Genomic DNA, 13,423 nt, shown 5'->3' with positions numbered 1-13,423 from the left:
TCACGTCCGTCCCCTCACACGCGGAAGGTCGCACGGTTCAAGTCCTGCCGAAAACAAAATTCATTTTTAGGAACCTATACCTGAAGCCAAACGACCAGAACTCGAGGTTTCTTATTTGAAGTCGTGCTTACACCTTGTTTATGACCAGCCCAACTACCTGCAGTCCCGCATCCTCCAAAGTCCATTGACTCATCTCTTTTCAAATCGAAGAAAGAAACCCTTCCCCTGGTCGTAATGTGGTGTGCTATGTCGGAATTGTCTCATTTGTTTAATGACCACGTGACTGACAGTAGCTGTGTTGACGGCCAATTCGCGTGTTAACGGGTACCGATGCGTCAGACCCAGACGGGACAGAAGGAAAGTGCCATGTTGCAACCTCCCCGCTCTAGTAATTTGCAACAACAGACGGCGTGACGGCAGCCTTTCTCTGCAACGGACCTGTGTTGGTCTAGTGGCATGATTCTCGCTTTGGGTGCGAGAGGTCCCGGGTTTCCCGACTCCGGACAGCCCCTTATATACCCAACAAGTGCATAGATCAAACACTTTCGGGTCATTATCAACGCCCCACACCATAACGGGACACTCTTCTTTTGCACCATAGGAGGTAAACGTATCAAATTTATTCATCAATTGGAAGAGCTTGGCCAATTCGTCCTCAACCCTTGCGCATGATTAGTTAGTACATTAAAGCCACAAACGTGTCACACCTATCGTAATAAACTATGGTTCTTAGTCCATCGAACTTGATTAAGAAAATAAACACAACAAGCGCTGATAAAAACCATTGTATTCCAACGCATTTTCATAAAACTTGACCGTTTCGTATGTGTATGTGTATGTGTGTTGACTAACATACAAAACGTCAAGTTTTATAAAAATGCGTAGGAATACAATGTTTATCACCGCTGTTTGTGTGTCACACCTACCTCCCGTTGTTGTTCATGATCCAATTAAGAAACTTGAAGCAAGCATAGGATGGTCACTTTCTGGTCGAGTTGTCTTCTAAACCGTAGAGCTGGATTACATGAAACTCTCGTACTCATAAGATCAGCGTTCACAAGTGGTCTTGTGACATTTCCATAGCTGGTCGATGGTGTCACTCTTGCCTACTCCTTAGCTTTCTTCCAAGTTGATGCGCTCTTCAATAATATATCTCATCACAGAAGACGAGGTGTCGAGGCAAAAACAGAGGATGGAAATGAGAAGCTCAAGGCTATCGCGGTGGCTAACATTTAAGTGCACATCGCATAATTATCACTTACCCAGCATGGTTTCGGGAAACGAGGAATATATTAGCGCCCACTTCGTATGCGGGTGGTACCGGGTTCGAAACCGAAATCTCCACAGACTGGCTGTTGTTTTGTTACCATGTTTAATATTGTTTTTTCTGCGTGTATTTTCTTGTAATTAAGAGCTTTTTATCCGATGTAAACTTATAAACATGGTCTCTATTCGTTCAACGATGGGAACTCCTGTTCACCTGGAGAGTGTAAAATCACTGGGACATTCATGGCAAGTGAGAGAAATGGAGCCCCATGGCGGGATGAGCTCCACCTGTTGATTTTCAGGAAACGTGGATTCCTACCTTTTTGTAAAGCTGTTAGTGTTGCCCGGAAACGCCCCTAATCCACTCTACAGATCAATAAAAATCGCTTTCAAGGCAAAGACCTCACACATAGATTTGCTTTGACGAAGGTGACGAAGTGATCTTCCGATTGGCCTATTAGTCATGGCCAACCTTGACTCGTTTGCCTACAACTGGCCTATGCAATCAAAACTAAGCGTCCCTGGGTGGGCTTGAACCACCAACCTTTCGGTTAACAGCCGAACGCGCTAACCGATTGCGCCACAGAGACAGGTCTGACCGTTTGGTCGACGACAAGATTGGACAAACGTCCACTCAATCTTGACCACGACTCTGCGATGAGCTTTCTAAATTCTTGCGGCCATTTTCAATTTGTCATTTTAAGACATGAAAGTAGCAGTGTTGACAAAAGAACAACCAGTCCAGAACCTGTTGTTAACGATTCTTTGATTTCCTTCTACTCATGCCTCACTTGCTTCGTTATCTCCAACAGTTGTCAACAAAACAATCAGCCCACAATGTCTTTGAAGAAATTTTTAACGTTCCTTTGACTTTGATCCACTAATGGTAACCGTTGAGAGCATTTATTCCGTGCAACTTAGTTACACTCCAGTATCTTAATGTTCCATTTTGTGACTGCTCTATTCCGCAGTATCTTCGAGTTTCACACACACCAAAGACAAAGAATTTTTAAAAGCAAGCCTGATTTTAAATACGCTCTTCGCAAGGCCTGAATTTCCTCATTCTTAAAAGAAAAGCCTTACATCAGAAGAGTGCACTTGTGAAGTTTGGATTAATTGAGAGCACAGTGATCCTTTTTAATTTCATACTCCTTAACAATGCGCAAATCTTTTACCTTTCTTAAAGTCGAGCTTGTTTTCGTAGTGTAGTGGTTATCACGTCCGCCTCACACGCGGAAGGTCGCAGGTTCAAGTCCTGCCGAAAACAAAATGCATTTTTAAGGAACCTATACCTGAAGCCAAACGACCATAACTCGAGGTTTCTTATTTGAAGTCTGCTACACCTTGTTTATTCCAGCCAAACTTCCTGCAGTTCCGCATCCTCCAAAGTCCCATTGATCATCTGTTTTCAAATCGAAGAAAGAACCCTTCCACTGGTCGTAATGTGGTGTGCTATGTCTGAATTGTCTCATTTGTTAATGACCACGTGACTGAAGTAGCTGTGTTGAGGCAATTCGCGTTTAACGGGTACCGATGGTCAGACCCAGACGGACAGAAGGAAAGTGCATTTTGCAACTCCCGCTCTAGTAATTTGCAACACAGAGGGCGTGACGGCAGCTTTCTCTGCAACGGCCTGTTGGTCTAGTGGCATGATTCTCGCTTTGGGTGCGAGAGGTCCCGGGTTCGACTCCCGGACAGGCCCTTATATACCCAACAATGTTCATAGATCAACAACTTTCGGTCATTATCACGCCCCAACATACGGGACACTCTTCTTTTGCCATAGGAGGTAAACGTATCAAATTTATTCATCAATTGGAAAGCTTGGCCAATTCGTCTCACCCTTGCGCATGATTAGTACATTAAAGCCACAAACGTGTCACACCTATCGTATAAACTCTTGTTCTTAGGCCATCGTAGCTTGATTAAGAAAATAACACAAACAGCGGTGATAAACATTGTATTCCAACGCATTTTCATAAAACTTGACGTTTCGTATGTGTATGTGTATGTGTGTTGACTAACATACGAAACGTCAAGTTTTATAAAAATGCGTTGGAATACAATGTTTATCACCGCTGTTTGTGTGTCACACCTAACCTCCCGTTGTTGTTCATGATCCAATTAAGAAACTTGAAGCAAGCATAGGATGGTCACTTTCTGGTCGAGTTGTCTTCTAAACCGTAGAGCTGGATGACATGAAACTCTCGTACTCATAAGATCAAGCGTTCACAATTGGTCTTGTGACATTTCCATAGCTGGTCGATGGTGTCACTCTTGTGCCTACTCCTTAGCTTTCTTCCAACTTGATGCTCTCTTCAATAATAAATCTCATCACAGAAGACGAGGTGTCGAAGCAAAAACAGAGGATGGAAATGAGAAGCTCAAGGCTATCGCGGTGGCTAACATTTAAGTGCAAATCGCATAATTATCACTTACCCAGCATGGTTTCGGAAACGAGGAATATACAGCGCCCACTTCGTATGCGCGAGGTACCGGGATCGAAACCGAAATCTCCACAGACAGGCTGTTGTATTGTTACCAAGTTTAATCATGTCTTGTCTGCGAGTCTTTTCTTGGAATGAAGAGCAGTTTATCCGCTGTAAACTTCTAAACAAGGTCTCTATTCGTTCAACGATGGGAACTCCTGTTCACCTGGAGAGTGTAAAATCACTGGGACATTCATGGCAAGTGAGAGAAATGGAGCCCCATGGCGGGATGAGCTCCACCTGTTGATTTTTCAGGAAACGTGGATTCCTACATTTTTGTAAAGCTGTTAGTGTTGCCCGGAAACGCCCCTAATCCACTCTACAGATCAATAAAAATCGCTTTCAAGGCAAAGACCTCACACATAGACTTGCTTTGACGAAGGTGACGAAGTGATCTTCCGATTGGCCTATTAGTCATGGCCAACCTTGACTCGTTTGCCTACAACTGGCCTATGCCAATCAAAACTAAGCGTCCCTGGGTGGGCTTGAACCACCAACCTTTCGGTTAACAGCCGAACGCGCTAATCGATTTCGCCACAGAGACAGGTCTGACCGTTTGGTCGACGACAAGATTGGACAAACGTCCACTCAATCTTGACCACGACTCTGCGATGAGCTTTCTAAATTCTTGCGGCCATTTTCAATTTGTCATTTTAAGACATGAAAGTAGCAGTGTTGACAAAAAGAACAACCAGTCCAGAACCTGTTGTTAACGATTCTTTGATTTCCTTCTACTCATGCCTCACTTGCTTCGTTATTTCCAACAGTTGTCGACAAAACAATCAGCCCACAATGTCTTTGAAGAAATTTTTAACGTTCCTTTGACTTTGATCCACTAATGGTAACCGTTGAGAGCATTTATTCCGTGCAACTTAGTTACACTCCAGTATCTTAATGTTCCATTTTGTGACTGCTCTATTCCGCAGTATCTTCGAGTTTCACACACACCAAAGACAAAGAATTTTTAAAAGCAAGCCTGATTTTAAATACGCTCTTCGCAAGGCCTGAATTTCCTCATTCTTAAAAGAAAAGCCTTACATCAGAAGAGTGCACTTGTGAAGTTTGGATTAATTGAGAGCACAGTGATCCTTTTTAATTTCATACTCCTTAACAATGCGCAAATCTTTTACCTTTCTTAAAGTCGAGCTTGTTTTCGTAGTGTAGTGGTTATCACGTCCGCCTCACACGCGGAAGGTCGCAGGTTCAAGTCCTGCCGAAAACAAAATGCATTTTTAAGGAACCTATACCTGAAGCCAAACGACCATAACTCGAGGTTTCTTATTTGAAGTCTGCTACACCTTGTTTATTCCAGCCCAACTACCTGCAGTCCCGCATCCTCCAAAGTCCATTGATCATCTGTTTTCAAATCGAAGAAAGAAACCCTTCCACTGGTCGTAATGTGGTGTGCTATGTCTGAATTGTCTCATTTGTTAATGACCACGTGACTGAAGTAGCTGTGTTGAGGCAATTCGCGTTTAACGGGTACCGATGGTCAGACCCAGACGGACAGAAGGAAAGTGCATTTTGCAACTCCCGCTCTAGTAATTTGCAACACACAGGGCGTGACGGCAGCTTTCTCTGCAACGGCCTGTTGGTCTAGTGGCATGATTCTCGCTTTGGGTGCGAGAGGTCCCGGGTTCGACTCCCGGACAGGCCCTTATATACCCAACAATGTTCATAGATCAACAACTTTCGGTCATTATCACGCCCCAACATACGGGACACTCTTCTTTTGCCATAGGAGGTAAACGTATCAAATTTATTCATCAATTGGAAAGCTTGGCCAATTCGTCTCACCCTTGCGCATGATTAGTACATTAAAGCCACAAACGTGTCACACCTATCGTATAAACTCTTGTTCTTAGGCCATCGTAGCTTGATTAAGAAAATAACACAAACAGCGCTGATAAACATTGTATTCCAACGCATTTTCATAAAACTTGACGTTTCGTATGTGTATGTGTATGTGTGTTGACTAACATACGAAACGTCAAGTTTTATAAAAATGCGTTGGAATACAATGTTTATCACCGCTGTTTGTGTGTCACACCTAACCTCCCGTTGTTGTTCATGATCCAATTAAGAAACTTGAAGCAAGCATAGGATGGTCACTTTCTGGTCGAGTTGTCTTCTAAACCGTAGAGCTGGATGACATGAAACTCTCGTACTCATAAGATCAAGCGTTCACAAGTGGTCTTGTGACATTTCCATAGCTGGTCTATGGTGTCACTCTTGTGCCTACTCCTTAGCTTTCTTCCAACTTGATGCTCTCTTCAATAATATATCTCATCACAGAAGACGAGGTGTCGAGGCAAAAACAGAGGATGGAAATGAGAAGCTCAAGGCTATCGCGGTGGCTAACATTTAAGTGCAAATCGCATAATTATCACTTACCCAGCATGGTTTCGGGAAACGAGGAATATATAGCGCCCACTTCGTATGCGCGAGGTACCGGGATCGAAACCGAAATCTCCACAGACAGGCTGTTGTATTGTTACCGAGTTTAATCATGTCTTGTCTGCGAGTCTTTTCTTGGAATGAAGAGCAGTTTATCCGCTGTAAACTTCTAAACAAGGTCTCTATTCGTTCAACGATGGGAACTCCTGTTCACCTGGAGAGTGTAAAATCACTGGGACATTCATGGCAAGTGAGAGAAATGGAGCCCCATGGCGGGATGAGCTCCACCTGTTGATTTTTCAGGAAACGTGGATTCCTACATTTTTGTAAAGCTGTTAGTGTTGCCCGGAAACGCCCCTAATCCACTCTACAGATCAATAAAAATCGCTTTCAAGGCAAAGACCTCACACATAGACTCGCTTTGACGAAGGTGACGAAGTGATCTTCCGATTGGCCTATTAGTCATGGCCAACCTTGACTCGTTTGCCTACAACTGGCCTATGCCAATCAAAACTAAGCGTCCCTGGGTGGGCTTGAACCACCAACCTTTCGGTTAACAGCCGAACGCGCTAACCGATTGCGCCACAGAGACAGGTCTGACCGTTTGGTCGACGACAAGATTGGACAAACGTCCACTCAATCTTGACCACGACTCTGCGATGAGCTTTCTAAATTCTTGCGGCCATTTTCAATTTGTCATTTTAAGACATGAAAGTAGCAGTGTTGACAAAAAGAACAACCAGTCCAGAACCTGTTGTTAACGATTCTTTGATTTCCTTCTACTCATGCCTCACTTGCTTCGTTATCTCCAACAGTTGTCGACAAAACAATCAGCCCACAATGTCTTTGAAGAAATTTTTAACGTTCCTTTGACTTTGATCCACTAATGGTAACCGTTGAGAGCATTTATTCCGTGCAACTTAGTTACACTCCAGTATCTTAATGTTCCATTTTGTGACTGCTCTATTCCGCAGTATCTTCGAGTTTCACACACACCAAAGACAAATAATTTTTAAAAGCAAGCCTGATTTTAAATACGCTCTTCGCAAGGCCTGAATTTCCTCATTCTTAAAAGAAAAGCCTTACATCAGAAGAGTCCACTTGTGAAGTTTGGATTAATTGAGAGCACAGTGATCCTTTTTAATTTCATACTCCTTAACAATGCGCAAATCTTTTACCTTTCTTAAAGTCGAGCTTGTTTTCGTAGTGTAGTGGTTATCACGTCCGCCTCACACGCGGAAGGTCGCAGGTTCAAGTCCTGCCGAAAACAAAATGCATTTTTAAGGAACCTATACCTGAAGCCAAACGACCATAACTCGAGGTTTCTTATTTGAAGTCTGCTACACCTTGTTTATTCCAGCCCAACTACCTGCAGTCCCGCATCCCTCAAAGTCCATTGATCATCTGTTTTCAAATCGAAGAAAGAAACCCTTCCACTGGTCGTAATGTGGTGTGCTATGTCTGAATTGTCTCATTTGTTAATGACCACGTGACTGAAGTAGCTGTGTTGAGGCAATTCGCGTTTAACGGGTACCGATGGTCAGACCCAGACGGACAGAAGGAAAGTGCATTTTGCAACTCCCGCTCTAGTAATTTGCAACACAGAGGGCGTGACGGCAGCTTTCTCTGCAACGGCCTGTTGGTCTAGTGGCATGATTCTCGCTTTGGGTGCGAGAGGTCCCGGGTTCGACTCCCGGACAGGCCCTTATATACCCAACAATGTTCATAGATCAACAACTTTCGGTCATTATCACGCCCCAACATACGGGACACTCTTCTTTTGCCATAGGAGGTAAACGTATCAAATTTATTCATCAATTGGAAGCTTGGCCAATTCGTCTCACCCTTGCGCATGATTAGTACATTAAACCCACAAACGTGTCACACCTATCGTATAAACTCTTGTTCTTAGGCCATCGTAGCTTGATTAAGAAAATAACACAAACAGCGCTGATAAACATTGTATTCCAACGCATTTTCATAAAACTTGACGTTTCGTATGTGTATGTGTATGTGTGTTGACTAACATACGAAACGTCAAGTTTTATAAAAATGCGTTGGAATACAATGTTTATCACCGCTGTTTGTGTGTCACACCTAACCTCCCGTTGTTGTTCATGATCCAATTAAGAAACTTGAAGCAAGCATAGGATGGTCACTTTCTGGTCGAGTTGTCTTCTAAACCGTAGAGCTGGATGACATGAAACTCTCGTACTCATAAGATCAAGCGTTCACAAGTGGTCTTGTGACATTTCCATAGCTGGTCGATGGTGTCACTCTTGTGCCTACTCCTTAGCTTTCTTCCAACTTGATGCTCTCTTCAATAATATATCTCATCACAGAAGACGAGGTGTCGAAGCAAAAACAGAGGATGGAAATGAGAAGCTCAAGGCTATCGCGGTGGCTAACATTTAAGTGCAAATCGCATAATTATCACTTACCCAGCATGGTTTCGGGAAACGAGGAATATACAGCGCCCACTTCGTATGCGCGAGGTACCGGGATCGAAACCGAAATCTCCACAGACAGGCTGTTGTATTGTTACCAAGTTTAATCATGTCTTGTCTGCGAGTCTTTTCTTGGAATGAAGAGCAGTTTATCCGCTGTAAACTTCTAAACAAGGTCTCTATTCGTTCAACGATGGGAACTCCTGTTCACCTGGAGAGTGTAAAATCACTGGGACATTCATGGCAAGTGAGAGAAATGGAGCCCCATGGCGGGATGAGCTCCACCTGTTGATTTTTCAGGAAACCTGGATTCCTACATTTTTGTAAAGCTGTTAGTGTTGCCCGGAAACGCCCCTAATCCACTCTACAGATCAATAAAAATCGCTTTCAAGGCAAAGACCTCACACATAGACTCGCTTTGACGAAGGTGACGAAGTGATCTTCCGATTGGCCTATTAGTCATGGCCAACCTTGACTCGTTTGCCTACAACTGGCCTATGCCAATCAAAACTAAGCGTCCCTGGGTGGGCTTGAACCACCAACCTTTCGGTTAACAGCCGAACGCGCTAATCGATTTCGCTACAGAGACAGGTCTGACCGTTTGGTCGACGACAAGATTGGACAAACGTCCACTCAATCTTGACCACGACTCTGCGATGAGCTTTCTAAATTCTTGCGGCCATTTTCAATTTGTCATTTTAAGACATGAAAGTAGCAGTGTTGACAAAAAGAACAACCAGTCCAGAACCTGTTGTTAACGATTCTTTGATTTCCTTCTACTCATGCCTCACTTGCTTCGTTATCTCCAACAGTTGTCGACAAAACAATCAGCCCACAATGTCTTTGAAGAAATTTTTAACGTTCCTTTGACTTTGATCCACTAATGGTAACCGTTGAGAGCATTTATTCCGTGCAACTTAGTTACACTCCAGTATCTTAATGTTCCATTTTGTGACTGCTCTATTCCGCAGTATCTTCGAGTTTCACACACACCAAAGACAAATAATTTTTAAAAGCAAGCCTGATTTTAAATACGCTCTTCGCAAGGCCTGAATTTCCTCATTCTTAAAAGAAAAGCCTTACATCAGAAGAGTCCACTTGTGAAGTTTGGATTAATTGAGAGCACAGTGATCCTTTTTAATTTCATACTCCTTAACAATGCGCAAATCTTTTACCTTTCTTAAAGTCGAGCTTGTTTTCGTAGTGTAGTGGTTATCACGTCCGCCTCACACGCGGAAGGTCGCAGGTTCAAGTCCTGCCGAAAACAAAATGCATTTTTAAGGAACCTATACCTGAAGCCAAACGACCATAACTCGAGGTTTCTTATTTGAAGTCTGCTACACCTTGTTTATTCCAGCCCAACTACCTGCAGTCCCGCATCCCTCAAAGTCCATTGATCATCTGTTTTCAAATCGAAGAAAGAAACCCTTCCACTGGTCGTAATGTGGTGTGCTATGTCTGAATTGTCTCATTTGTTAATGACCACGTGACTGAAGTAGCTGTGTTGAGGCAATTCGCGTTTAACGGGTACCGATGGTCAGACCCAGACGGACAGAAGGAAAGTGCATTTTGCAACTCCCGCTCTAGTAATTTGCAACACAGAGGGCGTGACGGCAGCTTTCTCTGCAACGGCCTGTTGGTCTAGTGGCATGATTCTCGCTTTGGGTGCGAGAGGTCCCGGGTTCGACTCCCGGACAGGCCCTTATATACCCAACAATGTTCATAGATCAACAACTTTCGGTCATTATCACGCCCCAACATACGGGACACTCTTCTTTTGCCATAGGAGGTAAACGTATCAAATTTATTCATCAATTGGGAAGCTTGGCCAATTCGTCTCACCCTTGCGCATGATTAGTACATTAAAGCCACAAACGTGTCACACCTATCGTATAAACTCTTGTTCTTAGGCCATCGTAGCTTGATTAAGAAAATAACACAAACAGCGCTGATAAACATTGTATTCCAACGCATTTTCATAAAACTTGACGTTTCGTATGTGTATGTGTATGTGTGTTGACTAACATACGAAACGTCAAGTTTTATAAAAATGCGTTGGAATACAATGTTTATCACCGCTGTTTGTGTGTCACACCTAACCTCCCGTTGTTGTTCATGATCCAATTAAGAAACTTGAAGCAAGCATAGGATGGTCACTTTCTGGTCGAGTTGTCTTCTAAACCGTAGAGCTGGATGACATGAAACTCTCGTACTCATAAGATCAAGCGTTCACAAGTGGTCTTGTGACATTTCCATAGCTGGTCTATGGTGTCACTCTTGTGCCTACTCCTTAGCTTTCTTCCAACTTGATGCTCTCTTCAATAATATATCTCATCACAGAAGACGAGGTGTCGAGGCAAAAACAGAGGATGGAAATGAGAAGCTCAAGGCTATCGCGGTGGCTAACATTTAAGTGCAAATCGCATAATTATCACTTACCCAGCATGGTTTCGGGAAACGAGGAATATATAGCGCCCACTTCGTATGCGCGAGGTACCGGGATCGAAACCGAAATCTCCACAGACAGGCTGTTGTATTGTTACCGAGTTTAATCATGTCTTGTCTGCGAGTCTTTTCTTGGAATGAAGAGCAGTTTATCCGCTGTAAACTTCTAAACAAGGTCTCTATTCGTTCAACGATGGGAACTCCTGTTCACCTGGAGAGTGTAAAATCACTGGGACATTCATGGCAAGTGAGAGAAATGGAGCCCCATGGCGGGATGAGCTCCACCTGTTGATTTTTCAGGAAACGTGGATTCCTACATTTTTGTAAAGCTGTTAGTGTTGCCCGGAAACGCCCCTAATCCACTCTACAGATCAATAAAAATCGCTTTCAAGGCAAAGACCTCACACATAGACTCGCTTTGACGAAGGTGACGAAGTGATCTTCCGATTGGCCTATTAGTCATGGCCAACCTTGACTCGTTTGCCTACAACTGGCCTATGCCAATCAAAACTAAGCGTCCCTGGGTGGGCTTGAACCACCAACCTTTCGGTTAACAGCCGAACGCGCTAACCCATTGCGCCACAGAGACAGGTCTGACCGTTTGGTCGACGACAAGATTGGACAAACGTCCACTCAATCTTGACCACGACTCTGCGATGAGCTTTCTAAATTCTTGCGGCCATTTTCAATTTGTCATTTTAAGACATGAAAGTAGCAGTGTTGACAAAAAGAACAACCAGTCCAGAACCTGTTGTTAACGATTCTTTGATTTCCTTCTACTCATGCCTCACTTGCTTCGTTATCTCCAACAGTTGTCGACAAAACAATCAGCCCACAATGTCTTTGAAGAAATTTTTAACGTTCCTTTGACTTTGATCCACTAATGGTAACCGTTGAGAGCATTTATTCCGTGCAACTTAGTTACACTCCAGTATCTTAATGTTCCATTTTGTGACTGCTCTATTCCGCAGTATCTTCGAGTTTCACACACACCAAAGACAAATAATTTTTAAAAGCAAGCCTGATTTTAAATACGCTCTTCGCAAGGCCTGAATTTCCTCATTCTTAAAAGAAAAGCCTTACATCAGAAGAGTCCACTTGTGAAGTTTGGATTAATTGAGAGCACAGTGATCCTTTTTAATTTCATACTCCTTAACAATGCGCAAATCTTTTACCTTTCTTAAAGTCGAGCTTGTTTTCGTAGTGTAGTGGTTATCACGTCCGCCTCACACGCGGAAGGTCGCAGGTTCAAGTCCTGCCGAAAACAAAATGCATTTTTAAGGAACCTATACCTGAAGCCAAACGACCATAACTCGAGGTTTCTTATTTGAAGTCTGCTACACCTTGTTTATTCCAGCCCAACTACCTGCAGTCCCGCATCCTCCAAAGTCCATTGATCATCTGTTTTCAAATCGAAGAAAGAAACCCTTCCACTGGTCGTAATGTGGTGTGCTATGTCTGAATTGTCTCATTTGTTAATGACCACGTGACTGAAGTAGCTGTGTTGAGGCAATTCGCGTTTAACGGGTACCGATGGTCAGACCCAGACGGACAGAAGGAAAGTGCATTTTGCAACTCCCGCTCTAGTAATTTGCAACACAGAGGGCGTGACGGCAGCTTTCTCTGCAACGGCCTGTTGGTCTAGTGGCATGATTCTCGCTTTGGGTGCGAGAGGTCCCGGGTTCGACTCCCGGACAGGCCCTTATATACCCAACAATGTTCATAGATCAACAACTTTCGGTCATTATCACGCCCCAACATACGGGACACTCTTCTTTTGCCATAGGAGGTAAACGTATCAAATTTATTCATCAATTGGGAAGCTTGGCCAATTCGTCTCACCCTTGCGCATGATTAGTACATTAAAGCCACAAACGTGTCACACCTATCGTATAAACTCTTGTTCTTAGGCCATCGTAGCTTGATTAAGAAAATAACACAAACAGCGCTGATAAACATTGTATTCCAACGCATTTTCATAAAACTTGACGTTTCGTATGTGTATGTGTATGTGTGTTGACTAACATACGAAACGTCAAGTTTTATAAAAATGCGTTGGAATACAATGTTTATCACCGCTGTTTGTGTGTCACACCTAACCTCCCGTTGTTGTTCATGATCCAATTAAGAAACTTGAAGCAAGCATAGGATGGTCACTTTCTGGTCGAGTTGTCTTCTAAACCGTAGAGCTGGATGACATGAAACTCTCGTACTCATAAGATCAAGCGTTCACAAGTGGTCTTGTGACATTTCCATAGCTGGTCGATGGTGTCACTCTTGTGCCTACTCCTTAGCTTTCTTCCAACTTGATGCTCTCTTCAATAATATATCTCATCACAGAAGACGAGGTGTCGAAGCAAAAACAGAGGATGGAAATGA

The 13,423-nt window shown here is 43.4% G+C and overlaps 15 non-coding genes across 15 annotated transcripts; 10 read left to right on the top strand and 5 right to left on the bottom strand.

The window, feature by feature from the left end:
- Positions 1-1,782: 1,782 nt before the first annotated feature.
- On the bottom strand, positions 1,783-1,856 carry Trnan-guu (transfer RNA asparagine (anticodon GUU)). Its single transcript has one exon. It is a non-coding gene; the product is annotated as a tRNA-Asn (tRNA).
- A 604-nt stretch (positions 1,857-2,460) lies between these two features.
- Trnav-cac (transfer RNA valine (anticodon CAC)) lies at positions 2,461-2,533 on the top strand. The gene has a single exon. It is a non-coding gene; the product is annotated as a tRNA-Val (tRNA).
- A 363-nt stretch (positions 2,534-2,896) lies between these two features.
- On the top strand, positions 2,897-2,968 carry Trnap-ugg (transfer RNA proline (anticodon UGG)). Its single transcript has one exon. It is a non-coding gene; the product is annotated as a tRNA-Pro (tRNA).
- A 1,257-nt stretch (positions 2,969-4,225) lies between these two features.
- Positions 4,226-4,299, bottom strand: Trnan-guu (transfer RNA asparagine (anticodon GUU)). Its single transcript has one exon. It is a non-coding gene; the product is annotated as a tRNA-Asn (tRNA).
- A 605-nt stretch (positions 4,300-4,904) lies between these two features.
- Trnav-cac (transfer RNA valine (anticodon CAC)) lies at positions 4,905-4,977 on the top strand. The gene has a single exon. It is a non-coding gene; the product is annotated as a tRNA-Val (tRNA).
- A 363-nt stretch (positions 4,978-5,340) lies between these two features.
- Trnap-ugg (transfer RNA proline (anticodon UGG)) lies at positions 5,341-5,412 on the top strand. Its single transcript has one exon. It is a non-coding gene; the product is annotated as a tRNA-Pro (tRNA).
- A 1,258-nt stretch (positions 5,413-6,670) lies between these two features.
- Trnan-guu (transfer RNA asparagine (anticodon GUU)) lies at positions 6,671-6,744 on the bottom strand. The gene has a single exon. It is a non-coding gene; the product is annotated as a tRNA-Asn (tRNA).
- A 605-nt stretch (positions 6,745-7,349) lies between these two features.
- Positions 7,350-7,422, top strand: Trnav-cac (transfer RNA valine (anticodon CAC)). Its single transcript has one exon. It is a non-coding gene; the product is annotated as a tRNA-Val (tRNA).
- A 363-nt stretch (positions 7,423-7,785) lies between these two features.
- On the top strand, positions 7,786-7,857 carry Trnap-ugg (transfer RNA proline (anticodon UGG)). The gene has a single exon. It is a non-coding gene; the product is annotated as a tRNA-Pro (tRNA).
- A 1,257-nt stretch (positions 7,858-9,114) lies between these two features.
- On the bottom strand, positions 9,115-9,188 carry Trnan-guu (transfer RNA asparagine (anticodon GUU)). The gene has a single exon. It is a non-coding gene; the product is annotated as a tRNA-Asn (tRNA).
- A 605-nt stretch (positions 9,189-9,793) lies between these two features.
- Trnav-cac (transfer RNA valine (anticodon CAC)) lies at positions 9,794-9,866 on the top strand. The gene has a single exon. It is a non-coding gene; the product is annotated as a tRNA-Val (tRNA).
- A 363-nt stretch (positions 9,867-10,229) lies between these two features.
- Positions 10,230-10,301, top strand: Trnap-ugg (transfer RNA proline (anticodon UGG)). The gene has a single exon. It is a non-coding gene; the product is annotated as a tRNA-Pro (tRNA).
- Positions 10,302-11,559: 1,258 nt separating this feature from the next.
- On the bottom strand, positions 11,560-11,633 carry Trnan-guu (transfer RNA asparagine (anticodon GUU)). Its single transcript has one exon. It is a non-coding gene; the product is annotated as a tRNA-Asn (tRNA).
- A 605-nt stretch (positions 11,634-12,238) lies between these two features.
- On the top strand, positions 12,239-12,311 carry Trnav-cac (transfer RNA valine (anticodon CAC)). Its single transcript has one exon. It is a non-coding gene; the product is annotated as a tRNA-Val (tRNA).
- Positions 12,312-12,674: 363 nt separating this feature from the next.
- On the top strand, positions 12,675-12,746 carry Trnap-ugg (transfer RNA proline (anticodon UGG)). Its single transcript has one exon. It is a non-coding gene; the product is annotated as a tRNA-Pro (tRNA).
- Positions 12,747-13,423: the final 677 nt, after the last annotated feature.

Source organism: Montipora capricornis, chromosome 7 (assembly GCF_036669925.1).
Source record: "Montipora capricornis isolate CH-2021 chromosome 7, ASM3666992v2, whole genome shotgun sequence".
Taxonomy (NCBI): Eukaryota; Metazoa; Cnidaria; class Anthozoa; order Scleractinia; family Acroporidae; genus Montipora; species Montipora capricornis.
The sequence above is the reverse complement of the archived record's forward strand: the minus strand, read 5'-3'. Positions and strand labels throughout refer to the sequence as shown.